At 40.8% G+C, this 24,456-nt stretch overlaps 1 long non-coding RNA gene across 1 annotated transcript in view; it reads right to left on the bottom strand.

Annotated features, from left to right (window-relative positions):
* Positions 1-880: 880 nt before the first annotated feature.
* The window catches only part of LOC144996354 (uncharacterized), a 32,683-nt gene continuing 9,107 nt past the window's right edge, over positions 881-24,456 (bottom strand). Inside the window, exons 2-3 of the long non-coding RNA XR_013659338.1 lie at positions 1,921-2,026; positions 881-1,834 (exon numbers count right to left, since the gene is read on the bottom strand). This is a non-coding gene — a long non-coding RNA (uncharacterized LOC144996354). The remainder of the gene's footprint in view (positions 1,835-1,920; positions 2,027-24,456) is intronic.

The following is a 24,456-nucleotide window of genomic DNA, read 5'->3' as shown; positions in this document are numbered from 1 at the left end:
TCTGACATTTGTTGATCGATAGAACTGCATGTGTAAAGTGGCTCCTTCACATTTGGAGTTCATCATGGCTCACTGTTAGGTCTTCTGTTGTTTTCAATATACTGTAAGCACCATTTAATGAGTTTTAAATTGTTTTTTGTTTTGTTAATGTTTATTAATTTCTATTCCCTAATTTTGGTTTTATTTTTATTCTCAATCAAATTTGTGCATTTGTTTGGAATACACTGGATGTCCAAACAGTAATTGCTTCGATAAAAAGGTATGAACACTAGAAGGCGCATTTTTTCACGTTATTGCAAATCCTAAAGGAAGATGTTTTGTTGTTTATGATTTTTTCAATAAAAAAAATAAAGACGGACGAAGGAGCCCGGTTATTTTATTGTGGGACTTTGCTAGTTGTCCATATGCATGGAAATTTGTTGTCCATACTTTAAAGTTAAGAAGTGAAAGAAAGGATCAGAAACAAAGATTGACCTCTACATGCACATATGTTTGTTTAGTAAAATTATTCATCAAAACAAACTTCCTCCATTTTTTAATGCAAAGGACGGTCATAGTTGTTTGGTCTCAAAAAAAACTGCACTATTCCATCTCTTCTTCTGAATTCCTAAAATTAAAAAACACGTTGAAGACGCTATTGTTTTTTTTTTTTGTATTTTTTTTGTTGTTGTTCTTATTGTCCTTTTATCTGTACTTTAATTATAGATGTTACAATTTTGGTTGCAGGAAAATAAATAATGGGCTGTAGGGTAGTGTAGTGGATCGCACTCACAGTGAAAATGTTATGGTTTGAATCCCGTCTCGTTCCTTTTCTTGTGGAGTTTGTACAGTGTCCTTGTGCATGTGGGGGGGGGGTTCTCCAGGCACTCCAGCTTCCTCCCACAGTCCAAAAACATGCATCATAAGTTAATTGATGATTCAAGATTGTTTTGTAGGTGTGAATGAGTCATCATTTGCTTGATTAATTGTGTTCCTTTCTCATTTGGTGTTGGCTTTTTGCGCAGGCTGGCTGTGACTCCGCCCATTCACCACTGTATCCTGTTGAGCAGTCACAGCTGCCTGCACTTTAGTGATTAGCCACGCTATATTTGGGAACTCTGTGTCAGCTTGTCTTGCAACTGTGCTTAAGTTCTGTACATGTATATGAATGAATATGTTTTTTTAGTTTCATGCTTTCAGTTTATTTGACTGATGGGCACACAAAGCTTCGTGATTCATAGAAGGGTTTCATTCAATTGGCTTGCGCCAGTGCAAAGTTTCTTGAAACGTCATTTGCTCCAGGATGACATCTATTAGATGCAAAAATATCAAGTGGCATAAATTAGAAGTTTGGGATTTTGCAGAAAGCCTGTGGATAAAACTATCAGCAAAAAAGTATGCAAAGCATGTATATTTGTATATTGGATACTGGCAGTGTGTAAAATAATGTTTTGGAAATGAAAAAAATGATCATTTATGGTGAGGTGAGTGTTGTTGGGGTATGGACAATGACTGTGCTTTTTTAACATTGAGATATGGCCAGTGATTGTTTAAAAGACCCATCATTGCTTTTTTATTTAAAAACAACAGTTTCTCCTATATCTCCAAACGATGTCTACCTCTATCTAAACTATCTCTAAAATCTCATTGATTGCAATGCTCCATTAAACACTCACATTTTTGATTGAGCCTGAGGGGTTTCTGTTTACCGTCCAAACTCGCAGCAAAATCCAAACTGCTTCCTGAATCAGTCATGTGGTACAGTTGGGCACAGAGGCTTCAGGCCTCGTCGTTTTCAGCTCCTCCCCTAAATGAAACGAGCCTTGAAACGTGTTGTCCAGAAATGACCCGTCCACTGTTTGACATACACATTCAAAGCCTCATCAGCGCAAACTCAGTTGCATCTTCACTTGTGGTTGTTCCCTGCATCTGTGTTCTCACCTGCTTGCCTGACCATGACAGAATGGGTGTCATTGTGTCGCCCTGTGACAAACTGATGGTCTGTCACAACTTCACCCAACAGTTGCTGGGATAGGCTCCAGCAACCCTATAGCCACAAAAGAGGAAGGTTTGAAAGATAGATGGATTTGTTAAGCAGTTTCTGATATGTAACTACTTAAAGGAAACAAAGAGGTAACAAACTTTCATGTTGTCCAGATGGAAAGCTTTGACAGAAGTAGAGTATTATTTTGAAAGTGGTGCCAATTTTGGTTGGCATGTTGTCCTTAATACTTTTTTATTCCTTTCTTAATGTGTTTTACGGTTTTCTGTCCCCCTTTCTTACATTTTCATCCACTGAATCTGTGATTTTGTCTGGTAACACAAAATTATATTCTTGTGCAGATTGATGGCTAAATTTTGTCAAACAACTTTAGCAGAAAAAGTGTGTATTTCCCAATGGTATAGGCAAGAACTCCTGCTGTGATGTTCAAAGACTAACCTCAGCGTTGCACTGCCATCGCATTTTTCCACAAGATGCCCTGTTTTCTTTTCATTTAGAAGCTTGGAAGACTTTTCCACTGGCTTGTCATCAGCACACACGCTCTACAGTAAACATCTGGCCTGTATTTGATTAAATCTGTCCTGCATGGCAAAATATTCCTCTGCTGTCAACATTACCACAGCTGCAGCTTTGGAAATGAATGGCTAGAATTGGTGGTATTTTTTTTATCTTAATAAAATATATTTTATTTATTTATTATATAATTTATTGTTTAGTTAAGTGACTGCCGGTAAATGCATTCTAAGCTTTTTAAGGGCCAATCACATCCATACTGTTTCCAACACCTAAAAGAAAAATCCTCAAATGATATGGCACCAAAAGTGATGCCACACATTAATTTTTCTGGCTATCTGGCGGCAAATTTATTTAGTTAATTGGTTTGTAAAAACTATGTCGAATTGTATGACTCACATTGATTTAGGGATTTTAGACATTAAACCTTATACAGTGGCGTGACGGACACCGTTTGTTCTAGCAGTGCGTTCAATATGCGAGGCGTTTGGCCAAACACCATTTCCCATTGACCTATATGGGAAATCTGTTTCACGTTTTCACAAAAAAAAAAAAAGAAATGTATTAAGGAAAAAAACTGAAGACAAAATACTGGCAAAGCAAGGAAACGCCAGTAAAAACACTCATCAAAAAGGAGACATTTGTCCCTTTTTCTTAATTTTAAACTCTTGTGGCCTGGTATCCACATACGAGGACATCACATTGTGGGTTTTATTACCACTGCAGTTAATTCTAATTATCTGGAGCCCTGTGATGCCGAAATAAAAAAGCCATTTCAAACAAGAGCGCAGGTCTCAAGAGGTTAAGGATCTTTCTAAATTATTGCTGTGAGCACAAGGTTCTTTATGCAATGCAAGTTTGTTGTGTGAAGCATACAGGCATTACCAGAGTTATTTGGATTGTTCGTTCTATATAGCTTTTTTTCTTTTGTGAGCTTACACTGTATTTAATTTTATTTCACATTTATAGTGTCCCAGGATGCAAAAATAAGTTTTAGCAACATACATATAATTCTTACCAAGTGATCCAAAAAATGACAGACAGTGAAATGAAGGAATGGTCTAACAGATAGCAAAAATGTAGAAGGTTTATCGCACACAGGGCTGGGTATCTCAGTAATCCAGAATCGATTGGAATCCATTCACCAGAGCCTGGAATGATTTGATTCATGTAACCTGGTAAAGGCTCTAAACTAGCTCACATTACAAAATAAATGTGCTGCCTCTCCTAGGGGGCGTTTCAGTTTGGCCACTAGGTAGAGCGTATGCTACAGCATTTAAAGTTTATTCGTGAAGATTTGAGCTTTAGATCAAAAATAGTTAGTTACAAAATATCTGTCATTAAAAGAGTTAAAAAAATAAAATGAATGCATGTGAGTATATAAAGCTGTTCATTTAGTCAGCTATGTATGTTTAGATCGACTGAGCATTAGTATAAGCCGTCCTGTGGTAAATTCCATTATACGTTAACATCAAGCTAGCAGACTTTGGCTTTACTGCTGTTATGTGTAACGTCACCGAAAAAGGAAAGGCATAAAAGGTCAATCTCTACTTTTATGGATCAATTATTGATTTATTACTCTTGGATTGATTTCGATCGATTTTATCAACCCAGACCAAATTGCACATAATGTCATTTGTTCTTAATTTTTTTTTTTTTAAAGAATTACATGAAGTGTTTTGTTTAAGTCTTCAAAACTCAAACTTCCCAGTTGTTGTTGTTGTCTGTCTTCTTCAGTGTGAAGCTCTTTCAATGCTTTTATCCCTGAACTTTCTCTTGACAGGTGCTAAAACAACATGTGAACTCTCTAAAATGAAAGATCAAAAACATCTAGGCTGCAGCGGGCAGCTTGGACATCTAAGTGCCGAGTATCATTTACAATACAGCTGAGCTGAGAAAACCCCCGAGAGCTTTGATCACACTCAGTCTGTTTGTTTCTCTGAGGGCAACCATAACACTTCAAAAGGCTCCTGGGAAATTTGACATTAAATATTAGGTCTGAGAGCGAGACTGGTCAGTTTCAGAAGATTTTATAAAGGATTTTTCCTTGAAACATTTGCATAGTACTCCTGTTACTAGAAATGGCACACAAAGCTGTCTGCATTTGATTAGCTGCAATTGAGGCAAAGAAGTTTGTGCACCGACATATTTTGGAAATTATACAAGGATGCTTTAACAGTTTAGTAAAACGTGAATCTCTTTAAACTAAAACCTAGAAATGCACAAATTTCACATCCAGCTACTTAAATATTCTTGAAAATTAGAACTTCTTGTTGCAAATGTCTTTATCTAACAACTTACAAATGCAGTAAATCTTATGTTTGCATGATCAATGATATGATAATCAGGGTAACAGAAAAAGACATAAAACAGATTTTCTGATAATGTTTGTTTGAGGGTATGAACCTGCTAAGACAACAGCCTGAAGGCAGAACTTGCCTTCTGCTTTCCCTTCAGTGCAAATGTCACCCAGAGTCTCTTTAGCATTCTGCAGGAAGTCGTTTACAGTTGCATTCATTGTGGCATCTGCTCAACTTGCAAGCGCTGGAAGACATTTCGTATAATTCTTCCATCTATCCATTTTCAATACCTACTTCGTCTGATTGAAAGGTCTTGGGGGATTGGAGCCCATTCCCGCTGTCATTTGTGGAGTAATGAAAACAAAATCTTGAATTACTTGCGTCACTTTAACAATCTGATTGAGAGGTCGATTGAGATGTCGTGTGTCAAGCTACCAGCAGGACAAGCCAGTAATTTTAAACACAAAACTTTATACCTACACTAGGGGTAAAAGAAAACTTTCATTATTTTTAATTGAGAACAATTAAAGCTTTTTTTGAATTGTTTACATTTTGTTTTCTATCATATTCCCATAGACTTATAAGACCTTACACATCCACATTTGATCCTTGACAGATAACTAAGTATAGGCATTTGAGTCACTGGAGATGAACAATTACTTTTTCTTAATGGCTTAATCACAACTGTCCTCATGACTAGATATGGGCTGCTGAAAAAAAATGTGCAAACTTGTATGAAATAGAAAGGTTGTAGACCACTCAGTAAGGTCTTAGAGAGAAAACTAAGTGTGTAATTAATTAATTTATATTCCTACAATCCAACCAGATCAAGCAGTCTGAGGCAAGTTGTCAAACCAACATAATTAACCTATATCCCATTATAAAAAGGTTTCAAAATGAAATAAATTGATTATATCAAGTAGTGACTTTCTGATGACAAACAGAATTTGCGCTCAGTGTATTTAACCCTTGTGCTATCTTAGATGACCCCATCCTTACATTGACGTTTTCTCCCTACCATGACAACGGTGGATAAAGGTGAAGAGGATTTAATGTAATGCATGGAAACCAGTGAAAATCCCAAATCATTGAAGAAAAAAGGTTCAGCGCACTGTCTAGTGGGTTTAGATGACCCAACTCCCAATGTTAAAGTGCCTAGGATAGCACAAGGGTTGTACACGCGTGTGCAGTGAAGCACGCATCAGAGGATGTTCGATTGGCCGTTCTGCATGTCAATCCAGTCCCGCACTTCTCTGTGAGAATTCTGATTCGCTGAAAGATTTTTCAGAAGTACTTTTTAATATTTTTGGTTATTTATCTCTGCTGGCATGCGATCTACCCTCATGTCCTCGAAGAGCGACCGGTCGACATCGATCGACGTAATTTTTTAATCCTAAAGATGTAGTCAGAAGCCTTTAAATATTAAGCCTTTAAATATTGCAGAAATGCAAGAGAAAAGTGTGGCAAATGCATAATTTAAGCTGCGGCCCCCCCCAATGATGATCTCATTCCATCACTTAAATTTTCAGTGTTTTTAATATAACCTTTAGACCAATCTTCTCTCGAGAAAGCGCACTTCTTTAGAAAAAACGACGAAAGCACCACCAATGTAAACATCTTGGGTGTCATGCGCTCTAAAATAAAGCAGATTAGTTCTTTTTTTTTAAGGAATAACAAAAGTAATTTTGTGTAAAGGAACTGTCCCTGCTGCTGTCAATGTTCAAATTAAAATTTACACTTAAAATGAATGCTATAACACTTCTTTCAAAGGCAGGAAATTCAAGACAGTTTAAAATAAATAATAAAATAAATCCCTTTTGCAGACCCCTTTTTCCAGCTGTGGCTCCCAGGTATCCTCGGGATAAATCCACCACTTTATGTCTATTGAATTTATCATTTACATGTTTTGCATCAATGGAAGGAAGATCAACATCTCTGTGACCCAAAAATCATCATACAGCAGCAAAATAAGCGACACTGAAGGAATGTTACTCTCTGAAGCCTGAGTAGACTATTAATCACATCGCTGTTTCCTATAAATGTTAAATCGAGCGATTTAGCTGGAGTCCAGCAGCACCGTTGAAGCTTTACAACAAAAGACTTAACTGCTCATATGTTTCCATCACAATGCAGTAAACACGGAGCGCCCCCACATAAAGAATAAGGAGTTTGAAAATCGATGCGCCGCTCAAGAAAAGATTGTTTTGCTTTCAACCCCTCATTCATATGCACACACTGCATCGTGTTAATTTAGGGTCATTGCCGGCTGATCTGATTGGGGGTGTTAAAAAAATATAAAATATTTCAAGTCCTTCAATGAAGAAAGGAAAAACAAACAACGTAATAATACGCTAATGAATGAGATTTTCAAAGCAGGGAATCAATCACGGAGGTACAAGGTATGAATAAAAGATCAGATGTGGCTGCAAAGTGCAGATTCTGTTCACAACGTTCTGCACATTTTCCATAGGCTTCAGTACAAATTATAGATCAAACAGACAAATGTAGCAACTATCTAATATTGTGAGAAAACACTTTAAGAAAACGATTTAGTAAACATGTGGTCAGATTTGATATTTTCAAACACTAGTTTGTGTAGAATTTGTGTGCATTTAAGGTTTTTTTATACATTTATTGTTATTCTGGAGGAAAAATGTACATGTTAGTGTATCGTAAAGTCCCACGTTTCCAATAGAAATCAAAGGAACATTTAAATTTAATGCAAATTTAACACTTCACAAATTTGATCTGCCAGCTGATCATTTAATTGGCCTATATGTGAAGCTTTTTCTTAAGCCTTTTAGAGTAAACTATATCCATATATATGATATGTTAACTTTGACACATTAAAGAAGGATTTTTAGTGACTTTTAGTTTTTTCACAGCTTCTTTTCCTACTTCGATTAAGAAAACTTGATCTCTGAGGCACTGACTTTTCATGAGGTCAACCTAGTGTCGGCCTCGGCTGCATGTCCGTGTTTCACCCACAAAAACAAACAGCGACCAAACTTTTGCAAAGATGGAAGTGCATATTGTGGAGCCTTGCAAAAGCGTTTTGCCGATCACCACTAGCTCAGCGAAGAAAGGGGGTATTTGTGTTAGCCTGGGGGCGGGGCTGACAGGGCAGACTCGTCCTGGAAGAGACTGTTCCTCACTTTGTGACATCACAAAATGAGAAGCCACTTGTTTTTTATGGATTGGGAGGGGGAGATGCTCAGAGCGCAAGGTTTTAGAGAAACACTCAGAGATTCATGAATGGATCAAAATGGATTTTTTACGAGGAATTAACATTGACAGAAAGTTTACTTTGCATGATATAGGCCCTTTAACAACATACTTGCATAAATGTGTACAATGTGATAAAAAGGAAGGGACCAAATAATTTGGAAATAAACCAGTAATGTTAGCGTCTTTTGTGCATTTATGAAAAGAACAACAGTTAGAGATCTAAAAATTGACAACAAATACTTAAAATTCTCCATGTAGGTTGGAAAATGCTTGGCTTGTGACTAATTCTTGATGTGGTATAAAATCAGAGACAGATGAAGTGTACTCTACATTCTGCGCAATATGGTCTGAATAAAATGTCTGAATGAAACTGAATCTCCAAAAAAATTAGAAAATCATGACAAAAACTTAATTTGATTAAAAAAAAAACTTTCTGGAAAATCCAGCTTCATTTTGAATTTTGTACAAAGGTCTGGCCTCTGCCAAGTAAAGCACATAAAATCTTTACCTTTTGTGTTCCTGTCCTGGAAAACCAAACTGCATCCACTGCTGCCTGACATAAATGCAATGGGTCAAGGGTCTGAAGTATGGTTTAATGATAAATCCATTAAGCAAGAACTTGGTGCTTCACTAAACGTATTTGTGAATTTTGCCTGGTAATTGATAAATTCACCTGTAGCCACAAGGGGGCCCAAGTCGGGGGCCCCTGTGCCCGTCTCCAGCCTGGATAAAATACAGGGTTGTCTCAAGAAGGGTTTAAAAATCTCTACCAAACCACCTTTATGAATCAGTGGAAGCTCTGACAACCCCTGAAGGGATGTGGAGAAAGGTGAACAACAACAACCATTGCTAAAGTCACTAATATGACTGTGTTCTGTACCCTTCACGTGTTTTTTTTACACTTAAAGATTCCCTGATCTCCATATATCTTTATTCCAAACCTGCTCAATCCCTTTTGGGGTCACAAGGCTGCTGGAGCCTAAGCTTCTGTTGGGCAAAGGCTAGTAAACCCTTGATACGTTTTCAGTCCATCACACGGCCTCACAATCACACACATTCACAGCTAGCGACAATTTAGAATCATTAATAAGCTACGAAGCATAATTTTGACTGTGGGAGGAAACCGGAGTGCCCAGAGACAACCTACACACGTATAAGGAGAACATGCAAATTCCTTACAGAAAGGACCCACCCAGGATTCAAACCAGGGTCTGAGGCTACAGTGCTAACACCACACCATCATGCAGAAAAACAAAAAAATGTCTTCAAATGACAAATATCATTCAAATGTCTTCTGGAAAAGTATGCTTAACTGTACCAAGGTCGTTCTGAACACATTGGAAAGTTCCCACAGCAAAGTCATAATCAGAAACCCAGCACGCGCTGATTTTGACCTTTAGTACATGCTAATAATAAATTTATAACATAACATATTTAACTCAGAAAACAGGGAGTTTTCCTTCAAGGATATTCATGCAAAGTCGCTTAACAATCGTGTGCAATGCTTCCCACTTTTCTACATGCTGACATTTATTCCATTGTCATACATAAATACATACATTATCACGGCACAAAACACCCTGCAATTTTCATATAAAAAAAAACTAATTATATTTAGTCTTGTACACATTTCTTCAGCAAACCTACTGTGGAGTAGTAAAACATGAAATGTGATTAATGTCATGGTGGAGGGTGGCTCGAGAGCCGGTTGGACCCAGACGCAGAGGTGGAGGCATGAGGATCAGAGTCTAGAGGGTTTAATGAACAAACAAAAAGCGCTGCAGAGCAGGATGACAAAAACCAAACGAAAACTCACTGTGGCGTGGCGAGGGACAAGGAACGAGGAACAGGGCATGACATTGCATGAACACCAGAACAGGAATACTAATGGACCAACACAGGAGGAAGGCAGAGACAAGACTTAAATACAGACAGGGCAGACAAGACACAGGTGGACACGATCAGGGCTGATGGGGACCAAAGGAAGTAAAACTCAAGAAAACAGACAAGACAGGAGACTTTCAAAATAAAACAGGAAACAGAAACAAGACAGAACAAGGACCAAAAACAAGACAACAAAATCAAATCATGACAGTACCCCCCCCTCAAGGAACCGCTCCGAGGTTCCAAAAGTCACATGAGGGGGGGGGCCCCGGAGGATAAACCTCGACGGGCACAAGAGTCCAGAGGACGGCCGGGGGTCCGCGCCGTCCGGCGAGGCAGGTCCGGAGGACGGCCGGGGGGCCGCGCGGTCCGGCGTGGCAGGTCCGGCATGAGATGCTTGGAGGCGGCGTCAGGCTTGGAGGCGGCGTCAGGCTTGGAGGCGGCGTCAGGCGTGGAGGCGGCGTCAGGCGTGGAGGAGGCGTCAGGCGTGGAGGAGGCGTCAGGCGTGGAGGAGGCGTCAGGCGTGGAGGAGGCGTCAGGCGTGGAGGAGGCGTCAGGCGTGGAGGAGGCGTCAGGCGTGGAGTCAGGCATGGGGTCGGGCCAGCAGTCAGGCTCTGGCGGGTCGGGCCAGCAGTCAGGCTCTGGCGGGTCGGGCCAGCAGTCAGGCTCTGGCGGGTCGGGCCAGCAGTCAGGCTCTGGCGGGTCGGGCCAGCAGTCAGGCTCTGGCGGGTCGGGCCAGCAGTCAGGCTCTGGCGGGTCGGGCCAGCAGTCAGGCTCTGGCGGGTCGGGCCAGCAGTCAGGCTCTGGCGGGTCGGGCGTGGAGCCGAGCTCTGGCGGGTCGGGCGTGGAGCCGAGCTCAGGCGGGTCGGGCGTGGAGCCGAGCTCAGGCGGGTCAGGCGTGGAGCCGAGCTCAGGCGGGTCAGGCGTGGAGCCGAGCTCAGGCGGGTCAGGCGTGGAGCCGAGCTCAGGCGGGTCAGGCGTGGAGCCGAGCTCAGGCGGGTCAGGCGTGGAGCCGAGCTCAGGCGGGTCAGGCGTGGAGCCGGAAGTGGGGACCGGTCGGGGCGCAGGCGGCACCCCCCTGGGAGCCGGGACGGGTCGGGGCGCAGGCGGCACCCCCCTGGGAGCAGGAACGGGTCGGGGCGCAGGCGGCACCCCCCTGGGAGCAGGAACGGGTCGGGGCGCAGGCGGCACCCCCCTGGGAGCTGGGATGGGTCGGGGTGCGTCCGGGACCACCACTGAACGTGGTTGTGGTGCATCCGGGACCACCACCGGAACATGACGGGGATGGGGTGCATCTGGCACCACCACTGGAAAGCGATGTGGTGCGTGCCGGACCACCTCTGGAACAGGAAGGGGACGGCGGGGACGACGGCGACGACCCCCCCTCAGGGCAAGACGGCTCCCTGTGAAGTCCAGGTGGCTCCCACTCCAGGCATACGAGGCAAACTGGGCCTGGTCGAAAACCCAGTAAGACCTCGTGCGCTCGGCTTCCTGACAATAAGCCTCTAGGAGCTGCATGTCCCGCTCTGCTGGGTCCAAAAAATATGGTTGGTCCATTCTGTCATGGTGGAGGGTGGCTCGAGAGCCGGTTGGACCCAGACGCAGAGGTGGAGGCATGAGGATCAGAGTCTAGAGGGTTTAATGAACAAACAAAAAGCGCTGCAGAGCAGGATGACAAAAACCAAACGAAAACTCACTGTGGCGTGGCGAGGGACAAGGAACGAGGGACAAGGAACGAGGAACAGGGCATGACATGGCATGAACACCAGAACAGGAATACTAATGGACCAACACAGGAGGAAGGCAGAGACAAGACTTAAATACAGACAGGGCAGACAAGACACAGGTGGACACGATCAGGGCTGATGGGGACCAAAGGAAGTAAAACTCAAGAAAACAGACAAGACAGGAGACTTTCAAAATAAAACAGGAAACAGAAACAAGACAGAACAAGGACCAAAAACAAGACAACAAAATCAAATCATGACAATTAACTCATTGTAATCCTGTGGATCAAAACCTTTCAGAACATTATTTTGAGAGTTTCCTACTGTGCATTTGGCAGGACGGGCAGACATGCTGGAGGAATTTCATGTTTTTCATTAACAAGAAATATAATGCTGGAAGAAAGCAATACTTTGATTTTATTAATGTGCAAAAAAAAGGAAAGGAAATAATAAACAGCTAAAGGAGAGTGGCTTTAAACTGTAACACACTTGTGCAGCAAATCCACATATTTTGATAGCAGGTATTAAAAGCAATGTAACTAAATGTTGTTGTAGTATATTACACAAAAAACAGGGTTATTACAATATTATTTGAATTTTTGTATGACTTTATCAGGTATTTCAAGTTGCCACTGCTGACTAAAATACCACATTTTCATATAAAAAACCCGTTTCTGAATAATTTGGCCAGAACAAGATCACATTATAACCAGACATAGGTAAGACCGCTGATATGTTCCAATTTCATGCTTAACATTTTAATTTATGAGTTTAGTTTTAGCTTTGCATTTCAACCAAAAACAGAATTCATTTTAATAACTCATGACTCTGTTCACTGACTAACTATTTCACTGCATGAAATTCTGAAATGTTTTCTATTGTTTGGATTTGTATACAAAATATTTTTAGGATAATCTGAACAAGAAATTGCAGACATGCATGATGTAGTGCTCCAATGGTTGTTTTGACTCACTTATGAATAAACCACATGCAGAATAACTAATTATATGACTTCGATGTGACTTACTATACTTGGTTGATTATTTTAGTAAGAATAACATATTTTTCAAAAACGTATCTGAAGATAAGATATCTTAAATATGCTTAAATAACACTTTTTTCAACACAATAGTAAAAGAAAAATAGGAGTAATGGGTTTACAAGAATCTTGGATTAGAATGACAATTTTTTTCCTCAAAAATTAAAGTAATAAAAAACTATTGAGCAATATCCACCAACAAAAGGATCAAAATTTTTTTTCCAAATACACTAATTCTTTTTAGTTGACAGAAAATAGTGATGACATCATCAGTTGTTTTGAGTAAATTATTCCGATTAAGCTTGAATAAATTATAAACTATTTGGAATATCATTTTAGCCAGAACATATAAGAATTATGTATTCATGCTGTCATGATAATCTGTGTAAGACATGCATGAACTTTTTTTTTTTTGAGGTAACCGTGGGAGCAGATTTAAAAACTGCATCACCACCCCTGATTGAGATGTGTCTAGATTCTGCGTGACAAGTTTAGCCAGGATAATTAAAGCTTTAGTCACAACTGCCCTTGTGGGTGGATATGGGCTGTCTGCTGGTGGCCTTCACAAAATGGCCAGGTCGTAGGTCATTTGGCAACCCTAGAGCAAAAATGTTGCTGCGCATCTTTTTTCTATGAGTATTTTGCGAGCGACAGGTCATAGTGGACACTTATACAACAAGTTTTTCCTTTTTGGGACCCCCCCCCCAAATCCTGTGGACCTGTAAGGTGCTGTTCCCATGATAGTGCTCTTGTGTGTAGCCTAATCGTTGGAAAATAGGAAATCAGACAGAAAGTAGTCTGTGAGGACATTCAATGAGGACTTTATACATCATCTGCACACTTTGTGCATGAGGCGTTTGAGGAGAGTGACTAAGACTGCGGTCACATTTGCCAAAATTCCACCATGCAGGAAAGCTAAAGCAAAGTTTTTCAGTAAAATCGGCTGGTGGCCGCACAGCGGCATTCCTAATCGGGAGGCAGCAGTCCCATTTTTACACGCCACCCAGCGGCTGTCGAGGTATTGAGAAAAAGTTCAAATGAAACCGGACGATTTTATGACAATAGTCAGTTGCCGACCTGGCACGTTTGGAGCCAGCAGCTGGTGAGGTTGCAGGAAGGCAGCACCGCGACTGATAGGAGGGTCCCCCATATTGTCTGAGTTCAGACTGCCATCCCCCTGGTCGCTGTTCAGAGACATTTACACATTGTGCAATCAGAGCTGCTGCTGGCTGGCAATCCAGCTGCTACCACCCTGTGGCCGCCCAGCTGTTGCCTGATTTCATAATGACATCATCCCCGCCTGACTGCCCACCGCCTGACCACCGCCGTCTACATTCTTGACCACGGCAATTATAAAAAAAATAATAAAGGAGCTAATCTCGAAGATTATGCGATGCCGCAACACAGCGCGGTGGTAGTTGTATATGAGACAGTAGCATGAAGGTCCAGCACTTGCACCTACTTATGACTAGAGTGTGGCATAAGGGCACCACATAACAGCATCACCAAAAGCGTGTGCTACTTCCTCACAAATACTTCACAAAACACACAACAAATAAACCTTCCATTTTCATGATACAAGCTTCAAGTGAACTACGACCATCCACAGGCCTGGACGATCCAGAAAAACCTGTGCATGTGGCTTAACACTGACAGTATGGGCCTGTGAGAAGCTGGTCATTGATGACCTCCACCATGGCAATCTCAGGACCTTGAAAGGAGATGACAGGTGGAAACAATCCTCAAAAATTGGTTTTCGTTTAAGAATAAATTCAACAAATTGGAAAAAAAAATAGTAATTAGTGAAAAAGGGTGTCAGGGCATGTTTGAAATAACTAAAATGAGAGCAGCTAACAAAAGCTAAATCATGAGTGCCAAGTGCTGTTCATAAGGAGACACAGAGGTTCCTGAAGGTAGGCAAAAGGTAGCATCAGTCCCTTTTGTGTCTATAAGTTACATCTCGTGTTGTAACACATGTAGATTTGCGCTCTCCTTTGAAAAGTCACCCCGAGAACACAACAACAGGCTCAGCCACATGGCTTGGGCTCTTTTTGAAGCAAAATCACTTAAGTATCGATTTGGACTATTACATCCTTGCCACTTCCACTGGGTAGTCTTGGAGCAAGGCTGTTAGCCAATCCATATTGATTAATGAAGATAAATATATAGATGATATGGTGCTTCAGCCAGTAAAAGCCTCTTCTATTCCCCCTCTTCAGATGTTCTTCATTAATTTGTGAAGCTTTTCAGTCGAATGGGTTTCTAGTGCAGAAATAACACATGCTCCAGCTGCATTTGTTATATTATCAACCCCCGGGGCATATTAAAGGATAACTTTAATACATTTCTTTTTTTCCATATTTAGCGGACTCATCTGTCTCATAGTACTCCCTTTTTTTGCAAAACAACATTGAGCACATCAATCAAGCATATGCCAACGTGACAGCATGCATGGAATTACCATTCTTGGCGTTCTGTAATGAATGTCATGGAAGCCCATAATCGGAGATTTCCTTTAGAAAGACAGAATGATAAAGACTGATCGCAGCTGTCAATGTTTTTGATATCAGCAAATGTGATATATGCTGGAGGCCACAGTATCTTGTTTTTTTTAACTGCATAATACTTGAGAATTTTTTTTGTCTAATGACTTTGCAAACCTGATCAGCAAAATGGAAGCTATCAATTTAACTTTCTTGGCCTGCTGTAAAATGTCTTTGCCAAGGTGCTGCTGGAAAGAACCCAACTGTCGTTGGACTTTGGAACCAGGACCAACACAGCATTTTTCTTCCTGGTTGTAGAACATTGGCTCAAGTCTTTTACTATACAAGAACCCTGAATGGGACCTGGGACATTTCCCAGTTTTATACAATGGGATTTGTGATCTTGGAGATGGTTATAGGACTGTATCAATAATAGCATTGTGATGCAGATAGTCTGTTGTGAACACACAGGTCCAACTTTAAATTTAAACTTTTGCCTACAAGCTCTAACCAAGAATACAAAAACAGTGTCATATGTATTTCAACTTAAATTTATCTAATTGTATTGCATATAGTGTTTATTTGTAATCATATCTAGTGTTTATTTGGCTTATCTCTCCATACACAAAACCATAGATTGGTGGGGTAAGATTTTCAAACACACAAAAACAGGGCTTATGTAAAGTTTTATAGTGTCTGCTCCTGCTTTATCTCACCAAGAAGTTGGTTAAATTTAATTTAGGTCTAAAGTAAATATAAAACAGTAATAAAAAGCACTATCCACCTTACTATAATTTACCACACATAACTAAACTTACTCTCACAGCAGCGTTCTGACCGCACATCTCTGTTAAAACTAAGTCCTGGAGTCAGACATGAGGCGAAGCCCTCCGGAGCCTCACCCGGAGCTTCCGCTCCATATGTGATCGCGCAACATTCAAATTTGGCGCTTTTAACCTCTGAAACTCTGGAAAATGTGCCGAGTCAACTGAAAACGTATGTTTTACACGGATCAGTGGAAAATAATAATTACATAATATATGTTTTCTACATTTGATCACAATGACAGGTGAGGACGAGCCTCACTTGCCTCATCTGACCGCACGTCACTGCACAGCAGAGCCATTTAGGAATTTCACTGAATGACTGCTGAGACCCTGCTGTGTGCTACCATGTCCACCTGCTTATGCTGCTTGGTTTATCAAAGCCCAATGTTTTCTGACATCAAAGCTTCAGAATGTCCCACAGAAGAAGCATGCCAAATCAAAATAAGGTCTGAGGGTAGAAGAATCTCTACAAAGTCAGGTAAGAGTCCTTTTATATGTAGAACCTTAGCTTGAAATACTCAAAGATCTGCACTAAAGAAAAGGTTTACATTTAGGGTTTTAACAAGAGACTACATGAGGCTCCATTTAGAAAACATAGACCCCAGATCAAGCATTTCGTTTTGGTGGATCAACTGAAGATTTGAGGATATTCGTTTAATAATCAACAACTAAGCAAATTAAAGAGAAACCAAATTAAAGTATGAGCCACACAAACCATGCCATTTCCATCCATACAGACTATGACACGGTATCTGGGGGTAATTTCCCCCTCTCACTTTCATCAGCCTCTGAATTTGCTGTCGGGGATGCTTTCTCTGGCGGATGTCAGGATTGGGTAATTAACATTTATCAGTCTCCAGGAGAGACCTTTCTGCCATGAGGGGGAGATTGATGGCTAACCTGTCATGATCTTTTACTTGCCCACTGCACCACTCAGTCAGCCATTATCAACAACATGCAGTCAGGGAGAGTGCTATTCAAGGCCCAACTGTCATGAGCTGCCATTATGTGCTGGAGAGCAGTTAACACACAACGACCGGCCAGCTTGATGTGCCGACATCTGCATGTCAATTATGTAACCCGCTGCGTTAGCCATGAAATCGAATGCGGACTGACAGAACCACTGATGTCTTTAAACAATAATAACAATAATAATACAATTTATCTGATTATGACCTCAATGAAAAATGAAATCCTCTAATGGCAGCATAGTTCATAACAAGAGAACCTCTGACTCACTTTGACTACAGCTTTGACTTTGATGTAACTGACCTTACGATGTACCAGCCTTCTAATTATACTGATTAAACTGTTTGGTTTTAAATAAAAAGACATAGCACGTTTATATTTATTTATTGTTGAAGATTGCAGATTTGGTTCCTGCCCGTGTGTCAAAATGTCCTTGGTGATTATAGATTGGTTCCAGTGTTAGGCAGCAGAGACGCCATCAGTCTGTTAATGTGTGAGTGAATGGGTGAATGGGATTGTGACTGTAAAGTGCTTTGGGGTTTCTAACAAGGTAGAAAAGCGCCATATAAGTATATGCCATTTACCATTTGTTTCAAGCAACTTTTCATTCTTATAGTCTCATGTTCTTATTTTCTCTTTACTTTCTTTTGGCCAGTTATTTATAAAAAGGAGACAGAGGTTAAATTACATTTTAGACAGGTATATTTTTTCTTACCCGATTTCTCTCGGAGAGCCACTCCACTGAAAATCATGTTTTTTGTGTTTTTAACATGTTCTTGTAGCATTTTTCTCATGATGCAGGAAATATATAAAGAATCTATCTTTATTAAAATCATTGTGAATGAGCAGCAGACGCAAAAATGCCATTGGAAAAAGCTTGTAAGTGTGATAAAAGACTTACAACATCAAGCCACAAGTTCACATTCGCTTGTAGAACTTCGCTTATAGAGCTGGCATCTGTCTCAAAATTGAACAGCTGGATTGCTTCAATATTGCTAACCATTTTTATTGCTATGTCAGCTTCGATGTAAGCCAGCGGGAGAGAGTGCAAACAAAGGGATGATGGGAAATGGCCACATGCCCACAACTCAGACGTGAACTCCTGTCGCTCTGCAGAAACTATGTCCTAGAAAACGACACAGGTTTTTTTATTTTGGCTAAAAATGGCATAATCATAATTAAAAGACCACTGGGAACACTTTTTAAATAGATAATCGGAGTGAGACCTACAAGATACCTCTAAATAGCTACGCACAATTTTAAGATTAGGTGTACAATAAAAGGGCCAAGGATGCATCTGGAAAATACCAAGAAAGTTCAATTTTTCTTAGAGAAAATTTTTTTTGTTCATTTACAAAAATCCCAAAATAAAAACATATCCTGAAGCCGTAGAGCATTGGGGACCAGATTTGCAATCAACAGCTCACCAGTTTGAGAACATATGGGTATGGTCATTATCCAGTTGCCTCAGGAGATGGATCTTGCAGAAATTCTGCGTCATATTTCCCATGCGGATAAGTTCACTATAGAAACTCCATTATATGGTAAATGAAAGTAGTGTGAACCACATACTTAGGTTTTTATGAACTACACTTATTGTAATTAAACCTCAAAGAAAATAAAAGTGGCAGCAAAAAAAAATATCTTTTCATTACACCTTTAGCCATTCCTGTAAGCCCAGGGCTCCTTCAATGTTTTTTCTTTCTCAAACTCAAGTGTTGGTATTGTTGGTCATGAACACTTAACACATGAACAATGATTTAATATGTTTCATTTTAATAGAAAATATTTTTACATTTAAAAATAAAATCTTGTGATGTAATGATTTCATCTACTTAAGTTTACTAAAACTTTAGTATTAATGGGGGGAAAAATAGAGACAAAAAACACACAATAGGAAAATGAAAACTTTGGTGACAACAATGAGATTCACAGGTAGATTGGTGCGGCGTCGAATGCTTTGCGGTTGCTATACTGATCCGTTGTGGTGAAGAGAGAGTGAACCAGAAAGCAGAGCTCTCAATTTACCAGTTGATCTATATTTAAATTCTCACCTACGGTCATGAGCTCTGAGTCATGACCGAAAGAACAAGGTTCCAAGTACAAGTGGCTGAAATGAGACCTTGGAGAGACCTTGGAGTACAGCCGGTGCTTCTCCACATCGAGAGGAGCCTATTTAGGTGGCTTGGGCATCTGGCTCGGATGCCTCCTGCACGCCTTCCTGAGCATGTCCCAATGGGCGGAGCCCTGGGAAAGACCCAGGACACACTGGAGAGACTACGTCTCCCGGCTGGCATGGGAATGCCTCGATTCCCCCAGAGGAGCTGGAGGAAGTGGCTGAGGAGAGGCAAGTCTGGGTATCTTTGGATGGATGGATGGATGGGATTAAGACATTTTTGATGTCAAAAACACACTTTTGTCAACCTTTTTTTTTTTTTATACTTGTCCTGTCCAACAGCTAGGCAGGCAGATGAGAGCTGAGGGCCTCTTGTGTTGGACATATTTTACTTTAACAATAGGGGTTATTAATCTTCAGACAAACCAAAGGTGTGACTGAACAAACCCCTTTTGTAATTGAGGCCAAACTTTATTCATTTCAACCATGATTGAAAATCTTTGGTGTTGGACCAGACGGAAAAGGATAGAAGGGAAGAAGAGGGAGGGATGTCAGAGGGGGGGGGGGGGGGGTGTGATAGTGAGAGGGGGGGATAAGACCATGAAGCAGCATAGAGCAGACAGGTTTACTGGTTGTTTATCATTACGGTACAGTTCAAATGTAGTACAAAAAGAGCCGGGCCTGTTCACACACACTCAAATATTATCAACACACCTGCTAGCTGCAAAAAATGTTCACATGTCAACATGTACACAAAACAGATAGTGTTCACGAACGCATACCTATGCCTTTAAACCAACTAGTGTGAAATCTTTCATTCATTCAATCATGCAAACTATAAGTGCAAAGGTGAGCTAACACCTGTGCTCAAGTGAGTGTTTATGTTCTTTTAAAATGGATGGTGGAATGTGAAAAGAAGGAGGAGGAGCGCCCAGCCACCCCCACACCAAGACCCCCGCCGCAGCAGCAGCGGCATCCGGAATTCCCCCAACGCCACACGGGAACAGGCAGGGAACAACCGCCCCCGGGGGACCAAGACCGCCACCCAGGCCAGGGCCAGCAGGACCGCCGCGAGGCCCCCAGAGCCAGAGAGCAGGGAGGCGCGGAGGGAAAGAGAGCGCCGCCCCAGCCCAGCCAGGAAAGCAGCCCCCCCGCCGCGCCGGAAGAGCCCAACGCAGGGCCCCACCGGAGAAGGACGCCCACAGCCCCAGACGAGCACCCCACCACCACCCAGGAGTTCCGGGCATCCCCCCGCCCCAACCCCAGGTACGAGCCAGGCACTTTTGTCAACCTTGATGACTTCAAATGGTGTTACACCTTCCAAGTAGCACAACAGAAACACAGATTTTTGCGGTTGAATACAGAGAAGTCCGTGACCTGCTTGAGTGTGTTTCTTTGTTACAACCATCTATCCTGCACTTTTGTCCCAAAGCTACCCTTTAGCTCTTTAACACCGGAGATGTCACCAGTGACACCTAAAAAATTCCTGTCCATTCACTTTTCATTTAGACTTTGCACTGATTAGCAACACATTACTAACGTAAAATGTTGTGGCGCAAAACTGCTCTACTTTGCAACAGAACCAGTTCCTTTACACTGACAGTGTATAACTACCGTGCAGCGTTCCATATCAGCGCAAGAATAGTTTTCTACGCGTTAAAATCCGCTGGATTTACGTTAATTGCGTAAACAGTTACAGAGTTAGGGGAGTTGAAAGAATATCAACATTGGAGTGTTAAAGGCAGGATTATTACAAGTGTTGGGCATTTAAAGTCAAGTTATCCACAGGAATACATGTGGCATGGGAACTTATCTCTGCAGATCGGCTGTCAGAGTTACTTTTAAGGATTTTCATCCTTTTTGAACGTGTCGTACTTTAAGGGGGAGAAGTGTCGGTAGCTCATAGTTTGATACCTATGTGTTGTTCTGAGGCACTTTGTCTTACAGTATGCACGACTTTCCTTTGGAGCTTTCATATGAGCTTCCACTCAGAAAATTGCATTGCTTATAGAAAAATTGTACATAAAATGACGAAAAATGAGTTCAAAATACACTGGTTTGGAAGTCTTTCTGTTAATAGATATGCTGTAAAAATGTACATTTATTCTTTAGATTGCTGATACTTTTTTTTTTTGCATGAGGGAAATAGGAATGGCAACCACCTTCCCTAAAAAGTACAAATTACTAAGATGTCTTGCTACGTAGTGTCAAACAATTTTTTTTGTCACATTAATCTACACAGCACTAAAAAGAATTAGGTAAGACATAAACCAGAACAAAAAGAAATAATTTAATGGAATGCAATGATTGCCCCTTGACTAAAATAAACCTATGTTTTTTTTATGTAATTTTTGCTAAACTTTATTTATCTTACTTATATTTGTAACATTTTTGTGTTGGACCAGACGAAAAAGAAAAGGAGGGAAGAAGAAAGACGGATGTTGGGGGGGTAGGAGAGTGATTATAGAAGGGGGGGGCAAGACCATGAAGCAGCATAAAGAAACAAGTTGCTGGATGTTTATAATCGTTTGTGACGGTGTGGCACCGTCAGATGACGAGGGGGACACACACCGTGTTTTATTGTTTGTGTATTTGTATTTAGTTTATGTTTTAACATGTTTCCTGTGACCTTCCTGTGGCCTAATGGAGAGCACCGCCCGTGGGAGGGGCGTAAGGTTCATAAGGAAGTGTCACAGGAAGTGGAAATGAGGAGTGACGGAGGTGACGCGTGCTGGTGCGGCCCTGCGTGAAACAACTTGTGTCCTGAATAAAGACAGAACCTCCTCACCTTGGCTCCTCTGCATCCTTTCTCGGCGGGACCCCGCCACATCGTTACAGTTAGGTTCAGATGTAACACAAATCTAGAAGGGCGGGGCCTGTCCACACACAAACTCAAATTTTATAAACATACCTGTTGGCTCCAATAATGTTCACATACAGAAAAGTCCACAGGTACAAAATACAGCACATTTTCACACACACATACTAATGCCTTCAGACCAACACATGTGAGACATTTAAGAGCTAGATTTAAAAGAAATCTAAAAGGATCATTTTAATTATTACCAGATACCCCTGCAGGCCCCCACAAATTCGCATCCCAATAAAATCGAATAGCAACTTCAACCTGACGTTCACATCAGAACTAAGTGAGTAGCATCTGAGATAATTAAATAGAAACAACATTAATTAACAAGACTAGTGGGGGCACAGTACTTGATGAAAATATCCATCACCCTTTAAATTAATTCATCATCTTCCAGTCTGGAGCATAATCTCTTCCGGCTGTTTCCGTGCACCTTGAGACTAAGAATTACACTTGGCTGTGGTTCAAAAGCGCCTCCTGAGTCATTGTCTGAGTCATCAAAAGGTTCAAAACAACTCAAGATTTTTGTAACAGCAGGCAGAATGAAATTATTTTTCCGTCTTTGATTTGCATGGAAAAACAATTCAGACACTCCAAATGGCTCTGCAACTACGGGGGTTGGTCTGATACTTTGAATATATGTTTCATAAACCCAACCTAATCATGGAAATGAGGCTCTGCATGCAAAGGATCACCATCTTTTTGTGTTCCACACATACAAAGAGGCAGGCCTTGAGTTTGAAAAGATGCATGTGGTGCCATTTCCGTCTCCAGCTTCTTTTTAATTCAACTGTTTGCAGCACCGTCACCGTTGCAGTGGCTGACAAAGTGGGTCAGACAGCATCAAGTTGCCACGCAGCCTATTAACCTGCAGTAATAAAGGTCCTAAATGATCGACTCGAGTCATTTAGAAGGTTTGTGATATATGACTAGCATAAAATCAACAAACCACTACTGCTCCTCAATTTTGGATTCAGATATTCAGCAAAATGAAGTTTCCTTTTTTCATTTTCAGCTTTAAAAAAAAACCCAGAAACATGGTGAAAACAACCAAAAAAATTTCAAAGTAAAAGACAAAGTTACATTAATGTTGTAACCATATTTTGAGATATGAGTCAAAAGCCAAATACTTTTGTTTGAAATGTAAAGTGAGAATAAATGTTTCCTAAAAGATTTAACTCAAGTAAAGTACAAATATGTTAGATATTTATACAAAAACACAACATTGCCCTCCTGATAATAACATTAAAGCTTATAATCCTTCTTGGAAATAGGTAAAGGGATCTGATTTAAAATATCTCAATTATTAAAAAGTGGGTCAATGTGATGTTTCAAATATTGAACCTTTGACATGTCAACAGTTTAAATTAAACTTTTTTGTGACTGCGACAGTTCTGCCTTGCAGAGACTTAGAATAAAAGCCCCTGACTTTACAGCTGATTGTCACTTACATTTCTTATCCTGGTGCATTTTACACTAAATCTCAATCTGGATCTGCCTTTGATTTTTTTTTGTGCATAACCTAACTCCATTCCATTAAAATTGATATAAAATACAAGAGTCCTCAGACTTTTTTAAAAGGGCCTATATAGCAGAGAAAGATAATGGAAGAGTTCTTGGAGCACAACGTGTATTTTTTCAGGCACAGACAAACTGGATTAACATGCTTGTTAAGAGGGTTTTTGTCCCACAAGTGGTGTCATTTGAATTTCTGAAATACGTTCCAGCTGGATTGAAACGTATCACATAGTTTCACGGAGTGTCATTCAGCTCCTGGAAATAGTTGGATCATAATGACTGTATTTAGCTTAGTAATGCATAACATTTATTTGAAAATTCTTGTCTCCCCCTCCGCCGGTGTTTTCTCACCCAAGCTCGGGTCCTCTACCAGAGGCCTGAGAGCTTGAGGGTTTTGCACAGTATCTTAGCTGTTCCTAGCACTGCACTTTTCTGGACTCACTCTCACCTTCTAAGCTTTCTCCAGTTCTTCCCTGAGTTCCTGGTATTTCTCCAGTTTCTCAAGCTCCTTTGTCCTGATGTTGTCATCAATCGAAATTGCCACATCCACCACAACAGGTTTCCTCTGTTCATATCTTTAGAAATGCCGCTCCACACAGTCCTAAGAAGCCATGCCAACAATCATGCCAATCGTGTCCAGACAAAAAAAAAGACTGATGTTATTCCCACATATTTACGTGCACGGATTTAGAAAATTATGAGCAAAAAGTCACTTAATAATAATCATAAAAATAACAACAGCACGTTTAGAAGATTATCTCACTCTATGCCGCAGCTTTGTTTATTTACAACGGAACTTGCTAGTTCTTCCTTAACAGCCGTTTCCAGTATTTTAGATAGTTATGCGCATCTCCAAATGATTTTTTCCGATCCAACGTGTGGCGTTTGTAAATGCTTGATATATGTGAAAAAGTATTTCTGAGCCCATGTCAACAGTTAAATTCTTATCCGATCTTTGATCCGATCAAAGATATTTTGCACATGTAACCGCGGCTACTGATGTCT

The sequence above is a fragment of the Oryzias latipes genome, chromosome 12 (genome assembly GCF_053564925.1).
Source record: "Oryzias latipes strain Hd-rR chromosome 12, Olatipes_Hd-rR_3.1".
Lineage (NCBI taxonomy): Eukaryota > Metazoa > Chordata > Actinopteri > Beloniformes > Adrianichthyidae > Oryzias > Oryzias latipes.
The sequence above is the reverse complement of the archived record's forward strand: the minus strand, read 5'-3'. Positions and strand labels throughout refer to the sequence as shown.